The 13,161-nt window shown below is 34.7% G+C and overlaps 1 pseudogene; it reads right to left on the bottom strand.

The window, feature by feature from the left end:
- Nucleotides 1–1,718: 1,718 nt before the first annotated feature.
- On the bottom strand, nucleotides 1,719–2,789 carry LOC111171608 (coenzyme Q-binding protein COQ10 homolog B, mitochondrial pseudogene; annotated as a pseudogene).
- Nucleotides 2,790–13,161: the final 10,372 nt, after the last annotated feature.

Below are 13,161 nucleotides of genomic sequence, written 5' to 3'. Positions count from 1 at the left end.
AGAGTCTGCACCCCTAACCCCCGTGTTGTTCAAGGATCAACTGTAATTTTTAGTTCTAGTGAAACCCTATGGTTTCATCCATGTCAGAAATTTCTACTTCAACTTCATCCCTCCTTTAAGTATATAGCCTTTCAGGTATACCTACCTACACCTAATGTGAGTAAGTTTTATCATGCTTCTACCTCTGATAAACCTTGGACTCCACATTTTAGATCCCCTTGTTCTTGGGCTTCTCAAGATCTCACCAGCTCTCAGCAATCTCTTCTGCAATTGAAAATTCTCCTTGAGCAAGCACAGAACAATATCCTCTTAAATCCTGGCCCTGTCATCTTTATTTCTTTGTTAATTTCCTGATGCCTTTGAGCAAAAAACCTCTTTTGCTTGTTCTTTTTTGTTATGATCAACAGGTGGTTTAATATGAGTTACTTAGTGTATTTGTCAGGATTCTCCAGAAAAATAAAAGTAATAGAATATGAAGATATAGATACAGATACAGATATAAGAGGATGTTTATTTTAGGAACTGGCTCATGTGGTTATGGCAAGTTGAAGAAACAAGAAAGTCAGTGGCATATTTCAGTCCAAGCCCAAAGGCCTGAGAACCAGGGGAGCCAATGGTATAAGTCAAAGAGTGCAAAAGCCTGAGAACCAGGAGCTCTTATATCTGAGAGTAGGAGAAAATGAATGTCTAGCTCAAGAAAAGAGAACAGAAATTTGTCCTTCTTCAGACTTTTTTGTTCTATTTGGACCCTCAGTGGATTAGATGATGCCCACCCACACTCAAGAGGATGGAAGTTCTCTACTCAGTCTACTGATTCAAATGCTAATCTCTTCCAGAAACACCATCACAGACACACCTAGAAATAATGTTTTACTGGCTATCTAAGCATACCTAGTCTGCTACTACCAGCACTTGAAAGTCACACTGAATATACTTATTTTTTCTAGTTAGAAGATAGAGGAGAGATGTACCAACAGAAACAATTTTAAATTGACTTCAGCATTCCAATATTAACAAAGACAGTCCATTTCTTGGTCTTTCTCTTTACTAAGATAATAGACAATAGATGGATCTTAATAGATAATTAAGATTTTTACCTTTCCATCCCTTTTTTTGGACCTCTATTTTCAGTCAACCCCCAGACCATGCCTTTTCCTCTCAGAAGCAAAAGCAAAACTCACATTCTCTCTCTCTCTTTTTTTTTTTTTTTAAACAAATGTACTGTATTGTTACCACTTCAGTCCTTACACTGATGTGTTTACAAAAATATCAGTTTGAAATACGTTATTGAAAGTGAGTACACACAATAAATAGAAAATAAGGATGAATGGTGCTTGAGACATATCAAGAAACTTATCTTCATCTATTGCCTACTGTTGTAGACAAAATTTGACACACAATCAGCATTATTGAAATAGCAGTCAAGGTACCTGGGAGAGGGTTGCAGACTATGAGAAAAGTAGCTTAAAAGTCTGGACCACTCACACACACACACATACAAAATTCACTTTATCTGGAAGCTAACCTCAGTATAACACTGAATTATCTACTATTACCCGTAAGAACAATTTAAAAATAAGAAAAATGCCTGGGAACCTTCATTAACAGTATTTTTAAGTTAAAGTTTTTACTATAAATGTCTGATGATTACTCAAATATCCTAAGCCACGAGGCAGTCCCTAAAGACAATAAGTTATAAATAGTCTGAATTTAATAACTTCAATGTGATATGGTTAATATAATACACACTGCATGTGTATCTCAACCAACATCTTTCAGGTGAGGTGATAATTAAAAGGTTTAAATTTACCGTTCCAATTTCTGTTCAGAAGAGTGATGTCAGTATTCTTGCAACAGTGATGACATTCATTATTGTAAATATGCTAATATACATATTACTCTGAATTACACTTGACTGAATTCTATGTACACGTGGTTACATATTCCAAATGAAAAAATTCAACGGTACAGGTTTATAATCAAAGCTGAGTTTGACAAATGCTTTCTGACTTCTGAAAGCACTTCTTAAAAGTGAATAAACTAGTTATAAGTAGGTGACCATTTCCTTTTTCCCTTTACACATGATGAACTTCATGAAACATTAATACCCAAGGTATATTCGTTTCTGGACCATACTGCTTACATGCTCTTCTTTCAAAGGCAGTTACCATTTGCTTTACAACTTCATCGAAAACAATGTGGCAGCTGAGAGTGTAAAAGTGAGCAAAATTCAAAAGAAATTGAACAATATAAAATACAAATTCTTGGGTAGCCAGGAAGAATTTGGGCTAAAACACCAAACAGTCTCCAAATGATTTAAGAGCTTCCCATCAGTACAGGATGCTTTACCAAATGTGGTTTCACCAAGGTTACTACCGATGCATAGCGCTCGAATACAGGTGGAGACCCAATTTCTAATCGTGTTTAGCGGTATCCAGATCTACTTGATATACATCTGACTTTTTGCACCAAGGAACAAAATGCTTGTAATCCTCCATTCCCGATACTACATCATACATTTCCTGCATAGAATATCCTATAACTCTCCTCTCTGAATATTCTTTTCTTTTGTTTATTAGTGGTGCAGCAGTTCTGAAGAAAGTTCTTGCATATACCTCCTTAGGCAAAATTGAGGTATGTAGTGGAAGAGTTCTGCTCATCAGTATCCCACAGGAGGCTAAATACCTGACATTTCCACAGGTCCCTGTGCTGGAGCCACGGACCCCACCACTGCCGCAGGCTTCAGACGGCATCCTGAGACCAACCTTCTCCAGGGCCCCCTGACAGTCTGAGCTGCCATGATCATCTTACTGAAAAATTCAAGTTCTCTTGCAGAAGCCCTCAAACACTCTATTGTTACAAAGTCTTTCCCTTGTATTTGAAAGGGAGATTTCCCATTTTTTAAACCATATAAATTAAGGAGACCCTTCCCAGTATATGAATTCTGGTGCCATGTGTTAAAATATATTTTTTTCACCACTCAATTTATACATTTCTATAAATCCTACTTAAAATTACCAACACTATTTTTTCCTTATCTGATAATACTTATTACTGCACAAAAAACTAAGAAAACACATTTTAAAAATAAAATACATATCTACAACAGTTGTACAGATGAGTTTTCTGGGGAAAACTTCTTTCTATAATCACAAAACAGAAAATCTAGGATCTGATCATATAATTAATTTCATCAAAACAAAATCTCAGTATTTGTTGAATATTCTTTGGAGAGTTCACACATTCATATTTCCTCAAAATATCACCTATAACCTAATGACTCCTACATATTTATCTCTAGCTCCTGATTCTAACCTCCAGTTTCTAGTTGTATATTGGATATCTATCAGTGCTGTTATCCCTCCTTCTGCTTATCTCTATTTTAGCACTTAACCAGGGAATAATAACTCCATATTGTCCCCTTTTTTCTCCCATAAACTGCTAAATGGCTTATTTATCTCTATCTCCATAGTACTTGTGCTCTTGAGTCATATATTTGTATTGTATTAATTAAATTGAATAAATTACCATGTTTAAAAAAATACTTGAGAAAAGATTCTATAATATCCTTTCTTATAATTTTTAACTATTTATAAAATTTACATTATATAGAGAAAATACATTTTAATGTACATACATTTTAATATATATAAATATACATTATTTTTTTATTTTTCTGATATTAATTCCTCATACTTCAGCTTTAGCATGACTTTTTTCCCCTTGTCTCAATAAGAGAGAAAACATATTCACTGCTTCCATCTGTATACCATCTCTTCCAGAACATAAAGATTTATCAAGCATCCTTTCCTCTTCTCTTGTCTTCGACTTCCCTGGTTTTCTTTTATGACTTACTTCCCAAACTTTTAATCACTCCCATTGCCTTTTCTTAGGCATTTTCCAAGGTATTCACATCTCTATATCTGCAGTAAGATATAGGGCCACAAAAAGGGACAAATACACCAGTTGGATAAAGTTAGAGAAAGAGTAAGAAGACTCTGATTTGAGGTTAACTTTAGGTAGACTTACAAAGCTTTATTTACATATCCTGCTCTCATAAATAGATCACTAGTCAAAGATTCCAAAACACACACAAAGAGCCTCCTTTTTCTGTAAACCTACCAGTGAAACCATGCCACTAAAATGCTAGTGGACTTTTCCAGTGGCTCCTTTATTTACTAGTCAAGGTCCACATGTAAGGAAAGTCTTGCGACTCAGATTATGACATTCAGCACTTGATCAATATTATTTATACATTCTGTGGTGTTCATGGGTGAAGGCACTACATAAATATTGTCATTACTATAAATAAGTTAATATCACAGGAGAAATAAGTGTATTTGCTTGAAGACCCAGTACAAAAATGATAAATGAGGGAAGTTGGTGAGAAAAAGCATTTTTCTTGGCCTGTGGTCAAAAAACAAAGCTTTCAACAATTGCAGGGAACTTTCTCTAGACATGAGCTGGGAAACAAATTTAGCTAAATATAAATCAAAGGAGTTCTCTTTATTGTAATTCGAGGATGCCATAATATAGGAGGCAAGGGAGATTGCTAAAGGAAGAAACAAATATTTCCTTCCCAATAGAGAGATCTTTGTAAAGCATGAGTTTTTCACTTCTATTGTCACGATTCTTTGATGCACACAGAGAGGCATGCTGTGGCCTACAAAGAGGAGTTATGGAATTCTGGCTAAGAGGTGGTGAGAAGAACACTGTTGTGAAGCCAAGTACCACTGAGTTAAAGCTGCAGCTTCACTGTTACCTGTCTGCTCTTGAGTTACTTATTCTGTGCCTCAGTCTTCTCTTTTACAAGATGAATCTAGTAATAGTAGGGATCTTAGTATATTCAGTACTCAGCACAGTCCTTAGCCCACAGCTAATATCCAGTAAATGTTATCTTTGTCATTAGTTTTACTAGATTTCTTTCCAAAATCCATTCCCATATGGCTTTTCAGTTGATCCTAGCTTATTTTATTTACTCATTACCAGGCACTTACTCTGAACACTTGCTTGAGCTGGTCTGGGAAATCCTATACATTTCCTTGATCATGGTGGGTTTTTCATTATGCATTTACATTTTGTGCTCTTTTCACATATTTGGTCTGATAAAGTTTCACTTCTTATTTCATATGTAGTTCTAAATTTACTTCTTCATTTTTTCTTTTTTATCTTCAAATATGACTAGCTTTAAGTACTTTCCATTTTCTGTTCTCCTAGGTTTTATTATTAATTTTTTTACAACGATACCTGTTACATTCTTTGAATGACTTCTTCCCTAGCTAAAATGTAAATTCTCTAAAGACAGGGACTATATACTATTCATCTTTGGGTCTCCCAGAACCTAACACTTTTCTAAGCACGTAGAAAGCACTCAGTAAGTGTTCAATGCATGAACTGAATATAATACAATATGACAATGCTAAAATATGAAATAATATAAAATATTAGAAATACAGAAAAATAGAAAATTGAGTAATTTAGACTCATAGAATGTAAAATAGAAAAAATGATATATGTTATTTTTTAATGCCAAGGAAGATCTCTAAGAAAAGGTACTAAAAATCACTTTGATACACTGAAAATGACTACTTTTTTTACCCAATAGATATCAAGCATTTATATTATAACCCAAATTATACACAAATATAAAAATATAGAAGAGAAGTGCCCCAATATACTGACTGCTTATATATGATAGAATTAGAGGTGAGTTATATTTTATATTTTTCGGTAATTCCAAAATCTGTAACAAAAGCTTTTATTATTATTGTAAGTAGAGAATACCCATGTACTTTTTTTTTTTTTGTCCTTCCATAGTCATATCCCTCTGACCACAGCCAGAGGTCCTTTTTATTCTTTCCAGTTTTACTGCGATATAATCGACATACAGCACCGTATAAGTTTAAGGTGTACAGCACAATGATTTGACTTACATACACCATGAAATGATTACCACAGTAAGTTTAGTGAACATCCATCATATCATATAGATACAAAATTAAAGAAATAGAAAAAAATGTTTTCCTTGTGATGAGAACTCTTAGGATTTTCTTACTCCTTAACAACTTTCATATGTAACATACGTCAGTGTTCTTAAATTTCTCATGTTGTACATTACACCCTAGTACTTATTTATCTTAGAACTGGAAGTTTGTACCTTTTTATTGCCCTCATCCAATTCCCCTCCCCCCACCCACTGCCTCCGTTAACCACAAATCTGCTCTCTTTTTCTATCAGTTTGTTTGCTTGTTTTTGTAGTATAACTGACCTACAGCACTATGTTAGTTCTTATTACACAACATAGTGATTTGATATTTCTATACATTTCAAAATGATCACCACAATAAGTGTAGTTACCATTTGTCACCATACAAAGATATTACATTATTATTGACTGTATTCCCCACACTATACATTTCATACCTGTGACTCATTTACCCTGCGACTGGAAATTTGTGTCTCTTAATCTCCCTCACCTATTTCTCCCCTCCCCTTACCCGTTCCCCTCTGGCAACCACCTGTTTGTTCTTTGTATCTATGACTCTGTTTCTATTTTATGTTTGTTCATTTGTTTTGTTTTTTAGATTCCACATATAAGTGAAATAATACAGTATTTGTCTTTCTCTGTCTGACTTATTTCACTTAGCATAGTACCCTCTAGGTCCATCCATGTTGTTGCAAATGATTTCATTCTTGTTCAAATGTTGCAAAGATTTCATTCTTTTTTATGGCTAAGTATATTTCATTGTATGTGTACACACCACATCTTTTTTATACATTCAGCTACTGATGGGCACTTAGGTTGCTTCCATATCTTGCTATTGTAAATAAAGCTGCAATGAACATAGGGGTGCATATATCTTTCTTAATTAGTGTTTTTGCTTTCTTTGGATAAATACCCAGGAGTGGAATCGATGGACTGTATGGTAGTTCTATTTTTAATTTTTTGAGGAATCTCCATACTGTTTTCCACATTGGCTGCCCCAATTTACATTCCCACCAACAGTGCACAAGTCTTCCATTTTCTCCACATCCTCACCAACACTTGTTATTTGCTGTCTTTTTGATGATAGCGGTTCTGACAGGTGTGAGGTGACATCTCATTGTGGTTTTGATTTGCATTTCCCTAATGATTAGTGATGCTAAGCCAGCCAGAGAACTTTTAAGCACTCCTGTGATTAGATTCAACCCTCCCAGACAATCCAGGATAATCTCCCCATCATGAGAGTCTTAATTTTTTTTGGGGGGGGGATTTTTTTTTTTATTCAAACAGAAAGTCACAAAAATTATAATCATCCTCATCAGTTCACTCAGTCCCATGTAATTAATTTTTTTAATCTTGATCTTTTGTTAGCACTTTTATGAATTCATCAGTTTTCCATTAGAGTTCTGAAAATGCTTATTTATTCAGTTCAGCAGTATAGTCAGTTACCAGAAACCTGTACTTGTCAGAGTCTTTTCCATGAATTCCTTGAAGATGAAACTCTTTTATAGGAACATTTTTGCAAAAGCATCAGAGTATACTCAGAACTGTCTGTAAATGACAAAAGACTTAAAAATTACCACGGTTAAAGATTTGATGAAAGTTCATAATAATGTAATTGACAAGGAAATTTAGTTATTTCTGAGATATACATTTTAAAGTAATAACTAGAATTATGACTTACAACATTATACCAGAACATATAAGATTTTTAGAAATTTCATGTAATGTCTGAAACATTTATATTAACAAATTTCCATATTTTTGTTGCAATGGTAAATAGGAGTGTTTCCATAATTTCACTTTCAGATTTTTCATCATTGGTGTATAGGAATGCAAGAGATGTCTGTGTATTAATTTTGTATCCTGCAACTTTACCAAATTCATTGATTAGCTGTCGTAGTTTTCTGGTGGCATTTTTAGGATTCTCTATATATGGTATCATGTCATCTGTAAACAGTGACAGTTTTACTTCTTCTTTTCCAATTTGTATTCCTTTTATTTCTTTTCCTTCTCTGATTGCCATGGCTAGGACTTCCAAAACTATACTGAGTAATAGTGGTGAGCGTGGACACCCTTGTCTCGTTCCTGATCTTAGAGTAATTACTTTCAGTTTTTCACCATTGAGAATGATGTTTGCTGTGGGTTTGCCATCTATAGCCTTTATTATGTTGAGGTAGGTTCCCTCTATGCCCACTTTCTGAAGAGTTTTTATCATAAATAGGTGTTGAATTTTGTCAAAAGCTTTTTCTGCATCTATTGAGATGATCACATGGTTTTTATTCTTCAGTTTGTTAATATGGTGTATCACATTGATTGATTTGCGTATATTGAAGAGTCCTTGCATCCCTGGGATAAATCCCACTTGATCGTGGTGTATGATCCTTTTAATGTGCTGTTGGATTCTGTTTGCTAGTATTTTGTTGAGGATTTTTGCATCTATATTCATCAGTGATATTGGTCTGTAATTTTCTTTTTTGTAATATCTTTGTCTGGTTTTTGTATCAGGGTGATGGTGGCCCATGTACCTTTTTATCCTTAAATAATGTTATGCAATTACAAAAGCGTTAGGACCTATTCATGCATTATATTCAGGAATTGTCAATTGGTTAAAGCATCATGTGAATAATTAGAGGTTCAATATCTTTTGGGGTTATTTTTTTCAAACCTAAAAGAAGTACGTATATTTCTTTGACTGTCTATATATTATCCTGTCTATGATATATTTTCTCATATAACAATGTATGATGTTCACGCTATGCACATATATCTAATGGGGAAGGGGTCTGGGAAGGCAGATACAGCACAAAGTTATCTTGCCATCAGGAAAACAACATAATGCAGAAAGTATATCTTTATAGTCATTAAATAGAATTTTTAATCTGTAAGGGAAATTGCAAGTTCTAGTCTTTTATGTATATAGATAAAAAGGCTGGAGCTCAGAGAGGGAAGGAGATGTGCACAAAATCCCAGAGCTACTTAGTGGCACGACTGGGACTCTTTCAACTTGTGCAACATCAGAGAAATACAGAAAAAAGAGGAATTTTAGAAAGCTTTTCCTACAACCACCTAATTTTAAAGAGGGATAATTGAGGACTTAGAGTGATCCAGTATTTTCCTCTAGCTCACATTGCCTTCTAGAATTTGGCTGGAATTAGCAGCCAGAACTCCTATATCCCAGTCATTATGTTTTCTTCTGCAAGAAAAAGAAGTTACTTTAGCTCTCATCTACTCCACAGTCATTACCAGCAGTACCAAAGAAGAGCCTGACCCAATACTTATACATTATTCAATTATCAGTCAAACTCTAACATTGTTCTTACCAGGGAAGAAGAACAACTATATATCAAGCATACCGTCCCATCATTTCTTGATTGGTTTCATCACCTTTCCTTTTTTCAAAATTTCTCTGAGACTCATCCATTTTATTCATTTTCCTGTAAAACAATGATCTATGACAAAACCAATGAAAGGCTTAAAATTTCTAACTTATATATAGCATTGAGTATATGTATTTTTATGGGTGCATGTGTTTGAGAGGATCTTACATAAGATATTTTCCTAAGATATTGAAAACTACAAAAGGAATTTTTTGCCTATTTTAAATCTTTATTGATAGACATAGGCTAAGGAAGCCATTTGACTTATTTTTCACATTAACAGGGGAGGACAGTGTATCTAGAAGTGCTAACAGGTGGAAGAGCCTGGATTTCCATAAAAGTAAAGCAGGATAGGCCCTGTGGTGTAGTGGAACGTGCATGATATAAAATATTCAGTATATGTGTTCCGGTTATATTCCTGCATGAAATTAGCTCAAGTATCTAGAACAAGTCTTTCTGTGATTCCCAATGTCAATCTCTTCATAACTCAATAAAGGAGTTCATGGGAATTAATCCCTGGGAATTAATCTTTAACCCTTGGTAATATCCCCCAAACTTTCCCACAGGGTTCTTTCTAAAAGACTGTCAAATTCTTATCAAAGTCCTTTGAATGGTAAGCAAGTGATGCAAAGACAGAGAGTAAGGTTGAGACCAAATACATCAAGGAGGCAGTGGTAGATGGAGACTCATCCTGTGGTGGGCACAGTTCCTGCCCAATGTCTGGAGATGCCTAGTCTTTGCCCACATCCTAACATATTGTCTGTGATGAGGGCCTTGAATATACAATCAGAAGACTTCCTTTTTGCTTCAGAGACAAGCTGATTAAGATAGATGATCATTATGATATATGACTGGGTGTTTGTAATTGAGGAGAAATTTTGAAACCATCAATCAGTTTCAGAGAGAAAAGAATACCAGAAAAATTAATGCCTATCAATTAAAAGCCAAACTCCTTTTTTGTTGTTGAATGTTAAATGTGTTTTGTTGCAAAAGATGAGGAAAACACATGATTTGATTTGAGAATCAACTCCTTTGTTTATGCCATCCATTATCTCTACCATTATCCACTGGAAAACCTTTGCTCTTAGGAATGTGCTGATTTCAGATCATGTTATAATCTGCTGAGTACTCTGCCAATGGCTTTCCAGTACAATCTTCCCTTTCTATGGCCATGGAGGCCCTCTGAGATCTGGGCTTTGCTGCCTACAGTTATAATTTTATGTATCTCCACCTCAGTGTTCACTATGCTTCAAGACCACAGGTCTCTTTTATTCCCTCAAACACCCCAAGCCCCTTTCCACATAAGAGACCTTGGGCTAGCACCTTCTGCCCAGAATGCCACTCCCCCAGATGTTTTTCTTGCTGATTCCTCCTAGTTATCCAGGTTTATGTGCAAATGTCACATTCTCAGAGTGTCTTCCCTTGTTTATCTCATCCAAATTAACACTTTCTTCCTGTCTCCCCTTGAGACTTTATCACATTGCTCTTTTAAGCGTTCTCTACAATTCTCTTTACCAAATTACTTACTTGAATGACATATTTGTTTACTTACTATGTGTTTGCTACACCCCTTTCAACACACCATAAGCTCTTTGAGAATAAGGACTTATCTTTCTTGCCCATCTGTGTATCTGTAGCACTTACAACAGAGCCTTTCACATAGTAGGAGCTAGATAATTGGATGAATGAATGAATGCATGCTATTGATATAGATCTGTTAACTGTCAATGTGAAACAGAATGTATTAATATTCTTTCACTTGAGTCTTTTACAAATGTACCAAGTGTTTATCATCATTAAAGCCTGTGGCTTTAGGACTAGGAATTCATGCATATGACATTACCTATGATATCAGTGGTTCAAATGCCATTTGTCCCACTTAAAATAACAAATAACTAGAAGTAGTAAATGAGAGAGGGTGAGGGCAAGAAGGAAAACACAAAATTCTTTTTGGTCCTCTTTTCTTCTTTCAATGACCTTTCTGTTGAATTTATGCCCACAGTGTCAGGTCTTGTTTGCTTTTATGCTTCTTGCTGGATTCTGTCTAACATCTTTTTTCTTGCCTGCAATATGCCAGACAACTAATTCTGAATTACTTTTCCACTCTCTAGCTGGCTGTTTTGCATCATGGAAAGAGGCTTAGCTGAAGAGTACAATCAAAGGACTACTCACACAATTAAAAAAAAAAAACAACTACTTTCTTAATCAAAAAAATGAGGGCAATTCTTCTGTCATTCTTTGCTTTCATACATATCTTATCCTCCGATGCCCAGTAAGCTGAATTTTCAAATTTATAACACTTCTTCAGGTCTCTGGGCTTGATTAATAATAACTGTCAGTCCATTAAAATGGATTATGATGATTCCCAAGGAATTGGTTGTTAACATAATTAACAGCTGACTTTACTTTCAAGACATTAATCAAAAGAGCAAGTTGCTGGAAATGACCAGGTTCTCACAAATGTTGCTAATTAGCAAAGGCATTGAAGTTATTTGAAAGTGATTCCTGACACTGTTATCTGTGTGTTTGTATCACAGCTTTAAATACCCCCAATGTGATGTGTTTTCTCAAGTGTTATTAAACCAATAGACATTTAAACAAACTTAATTTAAAAGAAAAGACTCTAGATTTTGACTGTTTACTTTTGGATAGCATGGGGTGTAAAAAACTGCAAAATTACCATGATATGCAATGTGAAATATTTTCTATTCATAAATGGTAAATAAATTTCATATACACAAATTATCCCTATTTTGTTCTAACATAGTCTAACTAGCTCTATCATCAAAATAATATTCCTTTGAGAAAAAAGATAAACTTTACCATTAACTGCACATATCACATGTTTTGTATCTATGGACAATGAAAGCAATAGATGAAAGGAATTAAAAAAGGATTAAAATAATCCCCCCCCATTCCTACCAAGAAAGAGAAACTCTTAAAATTTTGGACTATTTGCTTCCAGTATCTTTACAGGCCTAGATAATTTTTTTTATGTTATTGTAATTATACTTTGTATATAATTTTGTATCCTGTTTTCTCATAACATTGTCGCATGCATTTTCTCTGTCAAATTAGAGAATTAATAAAATAATATTTTAATTGGCATATAGTATTCTATCAAAAAGATATTTTACATTTTACTTAACAATTCCCATAAGGTTGGAGTCATAAATTTCACTTTTAAATACAACACTGTAATAAGTATCAAAATCAAGGAAATAACTCACTGAAGTCTTACGGTGCTTTTGTGTCTGGATCAGAAGCCAGCAGTACCTACTCCTATTCCTGGTAGGGTTGCCAGATTTAACAAATAAAAATACAAGACACCCAGCTAAATTTGCATTTCACATAACCAATGATTTTTTTATTATGTGTCATGTAATATTCAATATATACTAATAATGCATAGGACAAACTTATACTAAAAATTTTTTTTTGAAATTTAAATTCATTGGTGCATACTGTATTTTACCTGGTAACTTTTATTTCTTTATTTATTAAATTTTTGGCTGCGTTGGGTCTTTGTTGCTGCATGAAGGCTTTCTCTAGTTGCGGTGAGCGGGGGCTATTCTTTGTTGCAGTGCATGGGATTCTCATTGCGGTGCCTTCTCTCGTTGCAGAACACGGGCTCTAGGTGCACGGGCTTCAGTAGTTGTGGCATGCAGGCTCAGTAGTTGTGGTGCACAAGCTTAGTTGCTCCCTCCGCGGCATGTGGGATCTTCCTGGACCAGGGCTTGAACCTGTGTCCCCTGAATTGGCAGACAGATTCTTAACCACTGCACCACCAGGGAAGTC

The sequence above is a fragment of the Delphinapterus leucas genome, chromosome 5 (assembly GCF_059928025.1).
Source record: "Delphinapterus leucas isolate spDelLeu-1000000601 "Yukka" chromosome 5, BTC_Dleu_Yukka2, whole genome shotgun sequence".
In the NCBI taxonomy this organism is placed as follows: Eukaryota; Metazoa; Chordata; class Mammalia; order Artiodactyla; family Monodontidae; genus Delphinapterus; species Delphinapterus leucas.
The sequence above is the reverse complement of the archived record's forward strand: the minus strand, read 5'-3'. Positions and strand labels throughout refer to the sequence as shown.